General features: G+C 43.0%; 1 pseudogene; it reads left to right on the forward strand.

Moving 5' to 3' along the window:
* The first annotated feature begins 2,745 nt into the window (after positions 1-2,745).
* On the forward strand, positions 2,746-2,863 carry LOC126424813 (5S ribosomal RNA; annotated as a pseudogene).
* Positions 2,864-6,181: the final 3,318 nt, after the last annotated feature.

The following is a 6,181-nucleotide window of genomic DNA, read 5'->3' on the forward strand; positions in this document are numbered from 1 at the left end:
GTGTTCCAATATTTCTACGGAATCCAAACTGATCTTCTCCGAGGTCGGCTTCTACCAGTTTTTCCATTCGTCTGTAGAGAATTCGCGTTAGTATTTTGCATCCGTCACTTACTAAACTGATTGTTCGGTAGTTTTCACATCTGTCAGCACCTGCTTTCTTTGGGATTGGAATTATTATATTCTTCTTGAAGTCTGAGGGTATTTCGCCTGTCTCATACATCTTGCTCACCAGATGGTACAGTTTTGTCAGGACTGGCTCTCCCAAGCCCGTCTATAGTTCTAATGGAATGTTGTCTATTCCCAGGGCCTTGTTTCGACTCAGGTCCTTCAGTGCTTTGTCAAACTCTTCACGCAGTATCGTATCTCCCATTTCATCTTCATCTACATCCTCTTCCACTTCCATAATATTGTCCTCAAGTACATTGCCCTTGTATAGACCCTCTATATACTCCCTCCACCTTTCTGCTTTCCCTTCTTTGCTTAGAGCTGGGCTTCCATCTGAGCTCTTGATATTCATACAAGTGGTTCTCTTTTCTCCAAAGGTCTCTTTAATTTTCCTGTAGGCAGTATCTATCTTACCCCTAGTGAGATAAGCTTCTACATCCTTACATTTGTCCTCTAGCCATCCCTGCTTAGCCATTTTGCACTTCCTGTCGATTTCATTTTTGAGACGTTTGTATTCCTTTTTGCCTGCTTCACTTACTGCATTTTTATATTTTCTCCTTTCATCAGTTAAATTCAATATTTCTTCTGTTACCCATGGATTTCTACTAGCCCTCATCTTTTTACCTACTTGATCCTCTGCTGCCTTCACTATTTCGTCTCTTAAAGCTACCCATTCTTCTTCTACTGTATTTCCTTCCCCCATTCCTGTCAATTGTTCCCTTATGCTCTCCCTGAAACTCTGTACAACCTCTGGTTTAGTCAGTTTATCCAGGTCCCATCTCCTTAAATTCCCACCTTTTTGCAGTTTCTTCAGTTTTAATCTACAGTTCATAACCAATAGATTGTGATCAGAGTCCACAGCTGCCCCCTGGGAATGTCTTGCAATTTAAAACCTGGTTCCTAAATCTCTGTCTTTCCATTATATAATCTATCTGAAACCTGTCAGTATCTCCAGGCTTCTTCCATGTATACAACCTTCTTTTATGATTCTTGAACCAAGTGTTAGCTATGATGAAGTTGTGCTCTGTGCAATATTCTATCAGGCGGCTTCCTCTTTCATTTCTTAGCCCCAATTCATATTCACCTACTACGTTTCCGTCTCTCCCTTTTCCTACTACCGAATTCCAGTCACCCATGACTACTAAATTTGCGTCTCCCTTCACTATCTGAATAATTTCTCTTATTTCATCATACATTTCTTCAATTTCTTCGTCGTCTGCAGAGCTAGTTGGCATATAAACTTGTACTACTGTAGTAGGCGTGGGCTTCGTGTCTATCTTGGTCACAATAATGCGTTCACTGTTCTGTTTGTAGTAGCTTACCCGCACTCCTATTTTTTTATTCGTTATTAAACCGACTCCTGCATTACCCCTATTTTATTTCGTATTTATAACCCTGTATTCGCTGACCAAAAGTCTTGTTCCTCCTGCCACCGAACTTCACTAATTCCCACTATATCCAACTTTAACCTCTCTATTTCCCTTTTCAAATTTTCTAACCTACCTGCCCGATTAAGGGATCTGACATTCCACGTTCCGATCCGTAGAACTTCAGTTTTCTTTCTCCTGATAACGACGTCCTCCTGAGTAATCCCCGCCCGGAGATCCGAATGGGGGAGTATTTTACCTCCGGAATATTTTACCCAAGAGGACGCCATCATTATTAAACCATACAGTAAAGCTGCATGCCCTCGGGAAAAATTACGGCTGTAGTTTCCCATTGCTTTCAGCCGTTCGCAGTACCAGCACAGCAAGGCCGTTTTGGTTAGTGTTACAAGGCCAGAAGTCAATCATCCAGACTGTTGCCCCTGCAACTACTGAAACGGCTGCTGCCCCTCTTCAGGAACCACACGTTTGTCTGGCCTCTCAACAGATACCGCTCCGTTGTGGTGGCACCTACGGTACGGCTATCTGTATCGCTGAGGCATGCAAGCCTCCCCACCAGCGGCAAGGTCCATGGTTCCTGGGGGGGGGGGGGTATACCTTACAATACAGTATCTGGTTTCAGAATCTGTAATGTAACAGAAATTTTCCCGTACCTCCCGGCCTTTTCCTAGTATACGTCCTCTTATGATTCTTGAACAGAGTATTCACTGTTATTAACTGAAATTTACTGCGGAAATCAGTTAGTCTTCTTCATCTCTCATTCCTATTACGGGCCCATATTCTCCCGTAATGATTTCTTCTACTCCTTCCCCTACAACCGCATTCCAGTCCCCCGTGGCTACTAGATTTTTATCTCTCTTTACGTACAGTATTACCATTTCAATATCCTCCCATGCTTTCTGTATCTCTTCTCTTCTGCTTGCGACGTAGGTATGTATACCTTAACTGTTGATGTTGGTGTTAGTTTGCTGTCGATTCTGATCAGGACAACCCTTTCATAGAACCGTTCTCTGTAACCCAGTGTCTACCATACCTTCATATTGGTAACGAATCCTACTCCCGTTATATCACTTTCTGCTGCTTTTATATTACCCTACGAGCGTCTCAGCAGAAATCCTTTTCTTCTTTTGATTTCAGTTACTGACCATCATTACATCTAGATTTAGCATTAACATTACCCTTTTCATATTTTCTAGGCAACGGCCTTGTCGCAGTGGATACACCGGTTCCCGTCAGATCACCGAATTTAAGCGTTGTCGGGCGTGGCCGGCACTTGGATGGGTGACCGTCCAGGCCGCCATGTGCTGTTGCCATTTTTCGGGGTGCACTCAGCCTCGTGATGCCAATGGAGGAGCTACTCGACCGAATAGTAGCGGCTCCGGTCAAAGAAAACCATCGTAACGACCGGGAGAGCGGTGTGTTGACCACACGCCCCTCCTATCCGCATCCTTATCTCAGGATGACACGGCGGTCGGATGGTCCCGAAGGGCCACTTGTGGCCTGAAGACGGAGTGCTTTTTCATATTTTCTAGTTACCTTACTATGTTCAAACTTTTGACATTCCAAGCTCCGGCTCGTAAAACGTTATTCTGTCGTTGGTTATTCAGTGTTACTCTTGTGGTCATCTTAACCGGCAGTCGTCTCCCGGAGGTCCGAATGGTGCACTAGTCCGTTATCTTCTGCCAACGAAGAGATCATCATGACACTTGTGCAATTATAGGCCACGTGTTATTTGAATTCATCTTATGTGTCTCTGATGGAGTGATTTCCACTGCCTTTTGCATCCTCATGCCGTTGATCATTGCTGAGTCTTCCGTTGTTTAGGAGCTGTTCCCCACCCCAAGCGCAAGAGAGTGACCTGAACCTCTGTCCACTCCTCCGCCCTCTTTGACAAGGCCTTTGGCAGAATTAGGGTAACGTCTAATGGCGGAAGTCTTCAGCCGGCATTGCTGATGATTTTAATTCAAAATTTAAGCAGTGACTAGGTCCGAAACCGCCACCCAGGGCGTTTCCATTACTAGTCGAAAACGCTACCCCTGTACCACACGGATGCAGTCGATCTTCCTACTCTACTCTAAACCCACAATAAGCTTAATTTCGCTACCTACTATCCTTCTCGGTGTTGCAAGTTTAATGGCCAGCGGAATATATATATATATATATATATATATATATATATATATATATATATATCCGGGTTTTATAATGAATTGCGAAAAATGATGCAGGTGAAAATATACAACAGACGAAGCAAATGCGTTCCAGTTCTTAGCATGAGAATCAGACCACACGGCTGCGGGGGTGGAAGTGAAAAAATTATCCTAGTTACTAAAAATGCATTTGAAATGTAAACTTGTCGATTCAGTCCACGTACATCTGAGCTCCAGTTCCACCAAAGTCGACGACGACATCATTACAGTCGAAACGTACGATTTGGCTGGACAAGAATAGGCTGTAAATCAACGGCGACACTTTTGGAAACAATCATTTGAAGTGAACCTCAAAAACTACGGACAACCTTATCCGGGTTTTCAAACCCGCTCTACCAAATACCAATGCAGTGCCTGACTCATTTCGCCGGCACGTCCAGTACAGATCAATAGACGGGGGTTACGAACGTAACTGAATGAAATGGTTTTCGTGTTGATTCCTCAAGCTTACTTCAGTTACTGGACTGTTCAAGGTGTTTATCCCGAACCTGGTTACACTAGCACAAGTCAAATTACTCAACTCTTTCGAACATTTGCAGCGGAGTTGAAATGTGTTCCTGTTCTGGTCGTGGAAATGTCTTGCTCCGCCAGAATTCTACTCCCTGTTTTACCACTACATCACTCGAAGGCGGTGTTCTTCATGTATATTCGTAGTGGCCACAAAAAAGTACAATCACCTAGTTTTAAATTGTTAACGTAAACGTAAACGAATTCGAAGTCAATTGTCCAGTCTTCCAAAAGCTCACATCAAAAGGTACTAGTACAGGCTGATTGACAAAAAAAATTTCCGTCGTGGTAAACGCTTCAGAAGATGTTCAAAGAGTGAAGGGAAAATATACGACCAGTATGAAACAAAGCACTAACGTTCAGTTTCGCAAAATATGGTACAGAGAAGCAAAACATTGAACTTCAACAGAGAACCGAGGAGTCGGCAGGTTAGGTGTGGGAAAAATCCGACATGAGTTACTATCATCATCATAAATGGAGCAACAATTCGGGAAGGAGGAAATTGTCACAGCAGCTAAAAAAGCCTACCAGAAACGCCGCAATGAAGCTTAATAATGCCCTCCCCTCCACCCCGCCACCCCCCCCCCCCCCTCATCCCCCTGAGGCGATCGTGTCGACCATGGTAGACTTCCTTTCGAACTTAAAGAAGGACGAAGTGGTCCTCACTCGCTTTCGTATCGGACAACACTCAGTGACAGATCCTTAGCTCTTGCTGCATAAGCATCCGCCGGTACGCAGTGTTTGTGGCGTTGCATACTTTGTATGCAGATAGGAGGAAAGCTACTGGTCTATCGTGAGACTTACCCTTAATCTTGGGCTCTGAGAAAACAATAGTAAAAAACTGTTTACATTTTGTGTGTCTCTTTCCCAATTTAATTGAAGGAAGATTTTAATGTGTTTTCTGGGGGGGCTGGTTCATCCTATTAGTTTCGCGGTCAGCCGCCCATACTTATGTCATCCGCTATTTCACTAATACTAGTAACGTGTGGCAGCACTACGAACAAATATAATATACTGGAGAACGCATGTGGAATTTTTTATGGCTTTGGTTGAAGTCGTATGGCCTTGGCTTTTCGTATATGTATCACATTGGAACAGCCGAAATAAAATGTTCAAACGTACCTACGTTCTGTATTTTAATTTATAAAACCTACCTACTACCAACTGTTCGTCTAAAATTGTGAGCCACATGTTTGCGACTATTACAGCGCCATCTATCTTTCCGTACTACACGAATATGTAATAAAAATGTGGGTTCCTATTTAAAAAAAAAAAAAAGCAGTTGATATCCGTTTGACCTATGGCAGCGCCATCTAGCGGGCCAACCATAGCGCCATCTGGCTTCCCCCTTCAAGCTAGACAAGTTTCGGGCTTTGTAGTTTTTTCGTTTGACGCTTATTTCATGAGATATTTGGCCCGATCACGATCAATGGACCACCCTGTATAAGTACAATAAGTACAAGATATAACTGGGAATAATGAGAATGGTAGACAAGGAGAGAAGTGTTCGGAGTCTGAACCTGTTAAGGCAGGGATACAGTCTTTCTGTTCTATTGTTCAACCTATATTTCGAAGAAGCAACAGCGGAATTAAAAGAAAGGTACGGAAGTGGGATGGACTTAAGAGATGAAAGGATATTAAAGATAAAAAGACTTGCTAATGACATTACTATCTTCTGTGAAAATGGGAGAGGATTTCAGAGCCTGTTCAATGGTACGAATAGTCTACTGACCATAGAATATGAACTGAGAGTAAACCAGAGAAAGACGAAAGTAATAAGTGGTGGCAAAAACTATTTTAACTACAAACATGATACACATGATACACACCAGGGCACTGTCAATGTCTTCCGCAATATGTAGTTTTATTTGAAATGTGAAACTAACTTAATTCATTGTGCTGTACGGTGGCACA

This window comes from Schistocerca serialis, chromosome 1 (assembly GCF_023864345.2).
Source record: "Schistocerca serialis cubense isolate TAMUIC-IGC-003099 chromosome 1, iqSchSeri2.2, whole genome shotgun sequence".
NCBI classification, from domain to species: Eukaryota; Metazoa; Arthropoda; class Insecta; order Orthoptera; family Acrididae; genus Schistocerca; species Schistocerca serialis.